The sequence below is a fragment of the Nicotiana sylvestris genome, chromosome 10 (assembly GCF_000393655.2).
Source record: "Nicotiana sylvestris chromosome 10, ASM39365v2, whole genome shotgun sequence".
In the NCBI taxonomy this organism is placed as follows: domain Eukaryota; kingdom Viridiplantae; phylum Streptophyta; class Magnoliopsida; order Solanales; family Solanaceae; genus Nicotiana; species Nicotiana sylvestris.
Window position 1 is genome coordinate 149,413,527 of NC_091066.1, and position 11,556 is coordinate 149,425,082.

Here is an 11,556-nt window from a genome sequence, read left to right on the forward strand (position 1 = left end):
TTTAACCTTCCCAACAAACTCATTACTTCAGTTTTGTTCCTGGGAGGTGGCAATTCTTGGATGGCTTTAATTTTTGGCAGGGTTAAGCTTGAGGTTGTACCTGCGAAGTCTTAAGAAGAACTTCCTCAAATCCCCAACGTGGTCGGCCTGATGCTTTGATTTTATGATCACATCGTCCACGTATACCTCAATCTCCTTGTGTATCATATCATGAAACACTGTGGTCATTGCTCTCATATAGGTTGCTCCGGCGTTCTTTAAACCGAATGGCATTACCCGGTAGCAATAAGTTCCCCATGGTGTGATGAATGCCGTCTTTTCTGCATCTTCTTCATCCATTAGAATTTGATGATACCCGGCATAACAATCCACGAAAGACCCTATATCATGCTTGGCACAATTGTCGATCAAAATATGGATATTGGGTAATGGGAAATTATCCTTTGGACTTGCTTTGTTGAGATTGCGATAGTCGACGCATACTCTAATTTTGCCGTCTTTCTTTGGCACAGGAACGACATTAGCTAACCAAACAGGATATCGAGTGACTCGAATGACCTTTGCTTCCAATTGTTTGGTGATTTCTTCCTTAATTCTCACACTCATATCAGGCTTGAATTTTCTCAGCCTCTGCTTGACAGGAGGCACCGTTGGATCGGTGGGCAATTTGTGGACCACTAAATCAGTGCTCAAGCCCGGCATGTCGTCATACGACCATGCAAAAACATCTTTGAATTCTATGAGTGCTTTAATTAACTCCTCTCGGATCTTTGGTTCGAGATGGACACTTATTTTAGTTTCCCGGACATTACTCGTGTCCCCTATATTGATGTCCTCGGTATCACTCAAGTTAGGTTTGATTTTTTCCTCAAAGTGAATTAACTCTTTACTAATCTCTTCAAAAACCTCATCTTCATCATATTCTGATTCATAATCACAATATATTTCTTGAATTAATATTTCGGAACCAGATTGATTTTTAAGACTGGGCTGAGGATTCCTCATGCATGCCATATCACTAGAGCCAGCGTAAAAGGATTTGTACAGGAAAGAAGAAAAAGAAAAGAAAGCTATTAGGAATGATAATAAAAGGGGAACTGCTTTTTTATTGGATGATGAAAGATAACAAGGTTTTGCACACTTCAAACAAACTGTAAGATAAGCTTTGGGATTACACCCTGAAGTAACCCAAACAAACTGAAAGAAAATCAAAATAAACTACCAAGACTCCTTTCGAATGGGAAGAGGAGTGGCTTTCCAATTATTAAGCTTTGTTTCTGGCCCAACGAATTGAACTTCCGCGTTGCTACACCCTTCTTCGCTTTCCAACATATTCACATCACTAAACAATTGTCACACCTCCTTTTTCCGCACCCGAGAGGGTGCAAGGGAGTTTTTTTCCAATTAAAGGACAATCGAAACGGGATTGGTTTATTTATTTCAGAGTCGCCACTTGGGAGATTTAGGGTGTCCCAAGTCACCAATTTTAATCCCGAATCGAGGAAAAGAATGACTCCATACTACAGTCTGCGTACCAGAAATCCGGATAAGGAATTCTGTTAACCCGGGAGAAGGTGTTAGGCATTCCCGAGTTCCGTGGTTCTAGCACGGTCGCTCAACTGTTATATTCGGCTTGATTATCTGATTTTATACAAGTGTGAACTTATGTGCAAAATTTAACTTTTAACCGCTTTTATCATTTACTGTTTTTATCAAGAATTGCAACGTTGTGAAAATGTATCTCGAACCGCGTTACAATCAATGTACCCGTGGTCGTCGACACACTTTGACTCCGTTGAGATTTGGATTTGGGTCACATCAATGTGCACCCGAGTTTAAGGAAATTAAATTATTAAAGGCGCGCCTAAAGCGACTAGCGTATTTATTTTGGGTAGGACCGTGGAATTTTACTAAACGGTCCATCCCGAAGCCTAAACAATTTTTAAAGCAATATTTATTGAGGGCCCCGCAATTTGTATTTTTATTTGGCGAGGCTCACCTCGTTCTTTATTTCTAATGAATTTGCAACGTCATGGACATGCATCTCGAACCACGTCACAGTCAATGTACCCGTGATTAGAGAGGCATTTCGAATCCGTCGAGATTTGGATTTGGGTCACATAAATGTGCACCCGAGTTTAAGAAGGTAAAGTTTATTAAAGCGTATCCTAAAGAGACTAACGTGTTGTCATTTTAGGAAGGTTGTGAGATTTGCTAAACAACCCGTCCGGGAAACTAAATGCTTCAATGATTTACATTTAACAAGGGCCCCGCATCTGCGTGTTTTGTTTATTTTCATCGAGGCTCATCTCGTTCTTATTTTAAAAGGATATCCTATAGCAACTACGTTTCTTGTCGTGTTCGTCTCTATCAATTGAAAACGGTAGACAGTCCTAATTAATTACATGATTGCGAGTTTACTTATAACAGGATTTAAAATGCTTTTACAGAATAATAAAATGTGACTGCGATTATGGATAACTAGCCGAAAATTATGGGCCCAAACCTAGCTCATGCGAGATGGCCAGACTTAGGCCCCCTTTTTCGATATGGGCCTAACTGATTTGTTTCGATTTGGGCTCGGCCTTCATGAGATTGAGGCCTAGGACTGATTCTTTGTTCTGTGAAATGAGTTTATCAATTTATATGGGACAATCTGGCAAAAGGAGAAAGAATTTTAACTAAAGTGGATAGTTTTCCTATTTGGCTTACATTAGAGAATATATTACACCCTCAGACTAAGTCTAAAGGTACAACTTATTACACTGGGAATGTTTTTTCACCTAACAGCACACATACATGACTAGCATGCATTAACCTGCATTGATACACTAAGCATGTAGGCTACTTCTATTATCCAAACAAAAATGTAACTACTATATACTACATGACATTTAACACAACAGTCCACGTGTATATAAACAATCTGCAGGTCCTCTCTTTTGCATTTATGTTCAAACTCTCAGTTACATTAGTGGTATCGATTGTGTACCTGGTAAGGAGGACAAAGAAGAAAGGAATGATCAGCTAAGCAATATGCAGTGAATACAGCAACAGCAGATAACACCAACAACACAGCAACAACAACCAGCCACAATGATGAAGCTCACAAGTGGTCGAGCAACAAACAAGCAGTCCCAGAAACAGAATGATGAACCAACAGAAAACCAGAGTATTCAATATAACAGCACCAGCAGAGTGTTCAATGCAGCAACACCAGCAGTTCAACAATCACAAGCAGCTCAGTCAGTGCAAACAACAGAACTTGGCAAAGACAGCTTGACCAATATGAACTCTTATATAGCTTTCATACAGTGTTTGATTACAGTGTTTCTGGAAATTTCCTTATATTTTCAGTTCTTTTTAAACTCACAAGACCTCTCCTCAAGACTAAATTTTCCAGCCCTCTTTAAGTTCTGAAATGGCCTATTTATAAGCCAAACCCCAGGTCAGTCCAACTGCCTGGATTCCTCCCAGTTGCAATCTGCCCATACCCCTTAACTCCCCATGCCTAAAGGCATCTTTCTCGGAATCCTTAATCAGCCCCCATGCCCTGTCTTATTACTCTAATAAAGGGTTATGGGTTTAGTTAAGTATTCACTTTAAACCCCATACTCTTGTGTCTTGTTCCCCATTGGTATTAGTTTAATCCCAAATTAGTACCCTACTTGTCAGCTCATTTAAACTAATCATTTTTGTTCTTTTCAAACCCCAGACCACCCCTGTTAAAACCTGCTTATTACTGCCCTGCCCCTCGCAGCATCAGGACATTCTGAACTCATGAAAGTTCAAATTCAGGACTGCCCTGGACTGAACTTTTTCAATCATTTTTGCAATGCCAACAAACTCATTTCAGACAATGCCGGGCATTCAGTCAGTGACAAGGTTCAATTAGTCACGTGAAACTATTAGCTCATTTGATCCATTAGTTATAGAAAACTAATCGACGACATTTATCGAGTCGACTATACTAATTATAACAGGTAATAATCAGTCGTTCAAATAAACAAGCACATTCAGGGACCTAAAGGGCTTCAGACACTTTGGTCAATCATTGGGAACCTATATAAGTTATTCATGCGACGACTATCCTAATCGGACATGCTTATCATAGGATACATTCAAATCCACACAGAAAACAATCGACCAAATAAAAGGTCTTTGACAGAGATGGAAAAAATCAGAAAAATAACCAAAGAACAAACAAACACCACGAAACATGCTGACAACTTAATTAGAACTAAACAAAGGGAAAGGAAAACTTACCGAAAAATGTTTAAACCAAACTGACCCAAATCTGACTCAATTTTGACCATTTGAGGCCGAACAAATTTTAACCAGGGTGTTCTCACATGAGAACACCTTGGTTACGATCCATTAAACCTCAAACCCTTGTTAAGGCCGGCTGGATTCCAAGGCTATCCGTGTTCTAGGTTTTGGATTTTCAGATCTGGTTTTTTAGGAGTTGTGGGTAGATTCGGACCAAACCAAGTTTAGTTTGGTCACGAGGAGGGTCTGGGGAGTGTCTGGTATGAAGATGGGGTGGTTTGGCATATATCAGAGTTTGACTCAAATCTTCAAATGAAGATTCGAGACAAAGGAAGGTGATTCGAGGCAAATGGATAGCAGATCCATGTTTAGGACAGTGAGGTGGTCCTAGGGTGTTCAGGAGGTGGCCACCGGCGTCCATGCCGCCGATTTTAATGGCGAGGGAGATGGGGGCGGCTAGGGTTTCTAATGGGAGGTCCGGGTTTGAGCTTGGGGACGATGGGATGGGGTGTTGGTATAGGGGGCGTGGGGTGTAAGGGAAGGCTTATATATGGTCTAGGGGTTTAGATCTGAGCCGTTGGATCAGATGATCTCAACGGCTTGGATCTGTTGGTGAGGGGTGAGACGAAGTCGTTTGGTATTAAAACGGTGTCGTTTGGGTTTAAGTGATGGATTGGGTTGGACCGGCTAAACAGGTCGGGTCACGAGTGAGTATGTGGACCGTTGGATCAAGAGGCTTAGGCGGCTCAGATCGACCTGCCTGAAACGGCGTCGTTTGAATTGGTGCTTGGGCAGGCCGGATTTGGACTGGACTTGAGTGCCTGTTTGGGCCTATTTTGTTTTATTTCTTTTGGGCCCAAACCGATTTTCAACTCTTTTCTTTTTGTTTTCTAATTTTTTTTTATTTTTTTAAAACAAATGAAAAATAACAAATAGGTAATAAAACAAATGGAATTAAAACAAACAACAATGTAGCATTTTAACATAATTATCACACCAAATTAACTTGTTTAAGTAATTTAAATCACAACCCAGAACGAACGATGCACATATATATATTTTTTTGAAATTTCTTTTAATGACACATATTTTTTGTATTTTGTTTGACAACGATTAGATGTAAAATGGACAGGCCCACAAATGACTAACAACACATGTCACGGAAAAATCGAAAAATTTGTACAGCGAAGTCATTTGTCACTATTTTTATTTTCTTTTGGAGCGATTGTCCGTGAAGCAAAAATCACGTGCTTACAACTGCCCCTCTTTGCCCGAAGACACGAAGGGTTTTCGCGCAAAGATAAAGCGAGTGATTTTTGCCCGTCCGAATACTCCGTGTGAAGCATTTTTTTGAAAAAGACTTGACCGAACCTTTGCCTCAAAGGTTTCCTACATATCCTGGGCTGAACAGGAATCAGGTCAATGTAGTTCGGGAAATTTTGGTAGCTGGGACTACCGTGTGACTGTAGTGCTTGCTGTTGTTGTGCGCTGTTGCATGCTGCTGCAGGATGCTACCGCTCAACCGATCTCCCTGTTACATTGCTCTAAAAGGAAAAAACAAGAAGCTACGCTAGACTATGGATCATGAAGCCTCATCTATCTTCGACTTGTTCTTGTTGCCTTGCTTTCTTGTCGGCTAACGCTTTCCTCTGACGCCCTTATTTTGTGAACTTGGGAGATGATGTTGGTCCTTCACCTTTTCTGAATGTCAGTTCTCATCACTTTGCTTGATTGGCTGGGAACATGGCTTTCTTCTTTAAATCTTTCAATGGTTTCTTCAGTGGTATGGCTTTTCATCAAAATTGTTATATTGGGCATGCTACAACGTTTCCAAACTGCTTCTTCTGAGGCGCGTTCCTTCTTCCTTTTGAATCGCGCTTGCCTTTGCAGCCTTCTGCTTCTCGGCGCTAGGGATTTTGTTGTTTCCTGCTTGGGGATCTCTGTTGTAGCCTTCCGTCTTTAGGTAGGGTTACCGATTTCAAAATCTAGAGCTAAAAAGTATTCCCGCATTATACTGGTGGGCGACCTAGAACTTAAATGTATTCCCGCATTATACTGGTGGGCAACCTAGAACTTAAATGTATTCCCGCATTATACTGGTGGGCGACCTAGAACTTAAAATTATTCCCTCATTATACTGGTGGGCGACCTAGAACTTAAATGTATTCCCGCATTATACTGGTGGGCGACCTAGAACTTAAATGTATTCCCGCATTATACTGGTGGGCGACCTAGAACTTAAATGTATTCCCGCATTATACTGGTGGGCGACCTAGAACTTAAATGTATTCCCGCATTATACTGGTGGGTGACCTAGAACTTAAATGTATTCCCGCATTATACTGGTGGGCGACCTAGAACTTAAATATATTCCCGCATTATACTGGTGGGCGACCTAGAACTTAAAAGTATTCCCGCATTATACTGGTGGGCGACCTAGAACTTAAAAGTATTCCCGCATTATACTGGTGGGCGACCTAGAACTTAAAAGTATTCCCGCATTATACTGGTGGGCGACCTAGAACTTAAAAGTATTCCCGCATTATACTGGTGGGCGACCTAGAACTTAAATGTATTCCCGCATTATACTGGTGGGCGACCTAGAACTTAAAAGTATTCCCGCATTATACTGGTGGGCGACCTAGAACTTAAAAGTATTCCCGCATTATACTGGTGGGCGACCTAGAACTTAAAAGTATTCCCGCATTATACTGGTGGGCGACCTAGAACTTAAATGTATTCCCGCATTATACTGGTGGGCGACCTAGAACTTAAATGTATTCCCGTATTATACTGGTGGGCGACCTAGAACTTAAATGTATTCCCGCATTATACTGGTGGGCGACCTAGAACTTAAATGTATTCCCGCATTATACTGGTGGGCGACCTAGAACTTAAAAGTATTCCCGCATTATACTGGTGGGCGACCTAGAACTTAAATGTATTCCCGCATTATACTGGTGGGCAACCTAGAACTTAAAAGTATTCCCGCATTATACTGGTGGGCGACCTAGAACTTAAATGTATTCCCGCATTATACTGGTGGGCGACCTAGAACTTAAATGTATTCCTGCATTATACTGGTGGGCGACCTAGAACTTAAATGTATTCCCGCATTATACTGGTGGGCGACCTAGAACTTAAAAGTATTCCCGCATTATACTGGTGGGCGACCTAGAACTTAAATGTATTCCCGCATTATACTGGTGGGCGACCTAGAACTTAAATGTATTCCCGCATTATACTGGTGGGCGACCTAAAACTTAAATGTATTCCCGCATTATACTGGTGGGCGACCTAGAACTTAAAAGTATTCCCGCATTATACTGGTGGGCGACCTAGAACTTAAAAGTATTCCCGCATTATACTGGTGGGCGACCTAGAACTTAAAAGTATTCCCGCATTATACTGGTGGGCGACCTAGAACTTAAAAGTATTCCCGCATTATACTGGTGGGCGACCTAGAACTTAAATGTATTCCCGCATTATACTGGTGGGCGACCTAGAACTTAAAAGTATTCCCGCATTATACTGGTGGGCGACCTAGAACTTAAAAGTATTCCTGCATTATACTAGTGGGCGACCTAGAACTTAAATGTATTCCCGCATTATACTGGTGGGCGACCTAGAACTTAAATGTATTCCCGCATTATACTGGTGGGCGACCTAGAACTTAAATGTATTCCCGCATTATACTGGTGGGCGACCTAGAACTTAAATGTATTCCCGCATTATACTGGTGGGCGACCTAGAACTTAAAAGTATTCCCGCATTATACTGGTGGGCGACCTAGAACTTAAATGTATTCCCGCATTATACTGGTGGGCGACCTAGAACTTAAATGTATTCCCGCATTATACTGGTGGGCGACCTAGAACTTAAAAGTATTCCCGCATTATACTGGTGGGCGACCTAGAACTTAAATGTATTCCCGCATTATACTGGTGGGCGACCTAGAACTTAAAAGTATTCCCGCATTATACTGGTGGGCGACCTAGAACTTAAAAGTAATTCCCGCATTATACTGGTGGGCGACCTAGAACTTAAATGTATTCCCGCATTATACTGGTGGGCGACCTAGAACTTAAAAGTATTCCCGCATTATACTGGTGGGCGACCTAGAACTTAAATGTATTCCCGCATTATACTGGTGGGCGACCTAGAACTTAAATGTATTCCCGCATTATACTGGTGGGCGACCTAGAACTTAAATGTATTCCCGCATTATACTGGTGGGTGACCTAGAACTTAAATGTATTCCCGCATTATACTGGTGGGCGACCTAGAACTTAAATGTATTCCCGCATTATACTGGTGGGCGACCTAGAACTTAAATGTATTCCCGCATTATACTGGTGGGCGACCTAGAACTTAAATGTATTCCCGCATTATACTGGTGGGCGACCTAGAACTTAAATGTATTCCCGCATTATACTGGTGGGCGACCTAGAACTTAAATGTATTCCCGCATTATACTGGTGGGCGACCTAGAACTTAAATGTATTCCCGCATTATACTGGTGGGCGACCTAGAACTTAAATGTATTCCCGCATTATACTGGTGGGCGACCTAGAACTTAAAAGTATTCCCGCATTATACTGGTGGGCGACCTAGAACTTAAAAGTATTCCCGCATTATACTGGTGGCGACCTAGAACTTAAATGTATTCCCACATTATACTGGTGGGCGACCTAGAACTTAAATGTATTCCCGCATTATACTGGTGGGCGACCTAGAACTTAAATGTATTCCCGCATTATACTGGTGGGCGACCTAGAACTTAAATGTATTCCTGCATTATACTGGTGGGCGACCTAGAACTTAAATGTATTCAAATTGTTTCCCCGTTCTTCCGAGAAAATTTTCGACAATTGGCGGAAAATTTTCTGCCCCAGTTTTTGGTGATTTTCCTGGCGTTGCGTTTTGCTGCCCTTATCAATCCTTTGTTTTCCTGCAGCAGACAAAAGGATTTAGTTAGTTTTACTCGTGGTGGTAGAGGGTGCCTTCCTGGCGGATGATTTTTCCTCTCTTCTCTTTTCTTGCTCTATGTCCCATAATTGATTAGTGGGCAGAGTTGCCTGCTGGGGGGTCTCTAGCCTGCTGGGGATTGGCTTTCAATTAACCCCCTTTTCTGCTTTCTCTTTAGGCACATGCTGTGGGAGTCTGCTTTTAACTCCCGAAACCACTCCCTTTAGGAGCTTACTTCCTCCAAAATTGACGGGCACGATCCCTGCATTGCCTGGGATCGGCTTTTAAGACTGTTGGTATTATTCTGCATTGGATGAATTTCCCTCCGGTTTCTGGTAGTAAGTTTGAAAAATCCTTTCAAGACAAATTTTAGGAAAAGAAATGAAAGATAGAAAAAGGAGAAAGTCTTTCTGAACCAATATTTGGTGGGAGAAGAAACTCAGAAGAACTTATCTGGAGGACATGATTGGTCCTCGTGATCATGTCGTGCACCACCGATTCCCGACCCAGTCTATTTGTATCAATCGATCTGCCCGATGGTTTGATTTGCTGGGGATGATAAATGAGTGTCCATTTCGAATGTTGTAGCTTTTGTTGATCTGTCTTGTCGCCTCATAGTGCCCTTCGAGGGGTTTTCACTAATGAGACTCTCTCTTTTCTCTCATCTCCCGGCGCCTTATGGTGCTTGTGAAGGTTTTCACCAATAAGACTCTCTCATTTCATATCCCTCATCTTACATCGCCTCTCGGTGCCTGTGAAGGTTTTCACCGATAAGACTCTCTCATTTTATTTCTTTCGAGGAATCGGGGTGTTGTAGATACTATCCTCTCTTTTGGAGATTCCTTTGACCATCAATTCATTCCCAGTCCTGCGATCCTCTTCTTTGCTGGGGATCAGTGTATTATTCTCGGCCTTATTTGCCTGACTCGACATCTCTTGAACATTGATCGGGAGGTCTTTTGGACGTTGATGTTGGTTTTGGTGTGTGGTTAAAGAAAGTCTATAAAAATGAAAACAATTTGATGGGTGATGTGCTACAACTTTTGGAATCAAACCTTTGTTGGAACTTAAAACATAACCTCTGCCCCAGTTTTCTTGCTTGGGGAATTTTATTTTCTACACTTATGTTGAGCTATGTGCGTTACGCACACTATGCCTATTATGCACACTATATACATTATGCATCCTATATTCACTAATGATGTACACTATGACCGAGCCGTGAGGCGCCTACGTATCCTCTTTGAGGAATCAGGTCAAACGTAGTTCCCACAGTTTGTATTTCTTATGATTTCATCTTCCTTTTTCTTTTTCCTTCTTTTCGTTTTTTTTTTCATGTCTTTTCCATTAGTGATTCCAAAAGAGGGGTATGAAAGAATAACTTAAGGCTCAAAGGGGGAAGCAAGGGTTAAAAGTGTTTGGATAGAAGAAAGAATTGCCTCCGTCATCTCATTATCCAATAAATGCCAAATACAAACAAATAAACCAAAAATTGCCATAATTAAAGAAATTACGCATAATATCTCTTGACTGCATCTGAATTGATAGCCATGTCGACACATCTACCTTCGACATCTGTCAAACACAAAGCACCGTTGGACAATACTCTGGTCACGATATAAGGCCCTTGCCAATTTGGGGCGAATTTGCCTTTTGCCTCGACCTGATGTGGGAGGATCTTCTTCAATACCTGCTGCCCTACTTCAAACTTCCTGGGGCGCACCTTCTTATTATATGTTCTTGCCATTCTCTTCTGGTACAGCTGACCATGGCACACTGCTGCCAATCTTTTCTCATCTATCAGGCTCAACTGTTCCAATCGAGCTTTGACCCATTCATCATCATCAATCCCGGCTTCAGCGACAATTCGGAGGGACGGAATTTCGACCTCCGCTGGTATCACGGCCTCAGTTCCATACACCAACAAATAAGGAGTTGTGCCTATGGAAGTCCGGACGGTAGTGCGGTAACCCAACAAAGCAAAGGGTAATTTCTCGTGCCATTGTCTGGACCCTTCCACCATTTTTCGCAGTATCTTCTTGATATTCTTATTGGCTGCTTCGACTGCTCCATTTGCCTTAGGACGATATGGGGTGGAATTGCGGTGTGTAATCTTGAATTGTTGGCATACCTCTCTCATCAAGCTGCTATTAAGATTCGCACCGTTATCCGTGATGATCACTTTTGGGATCCCAAATCTGCAGATGATATGGGAGTGAACAAAGTCCACCACTGCCTTCTTGGTTACTGATTTGAAGGTTTTAGCCTCAACCCATTTGGTGAAGTAATCAATGGTCACTAGAATGAACCTATGACCGT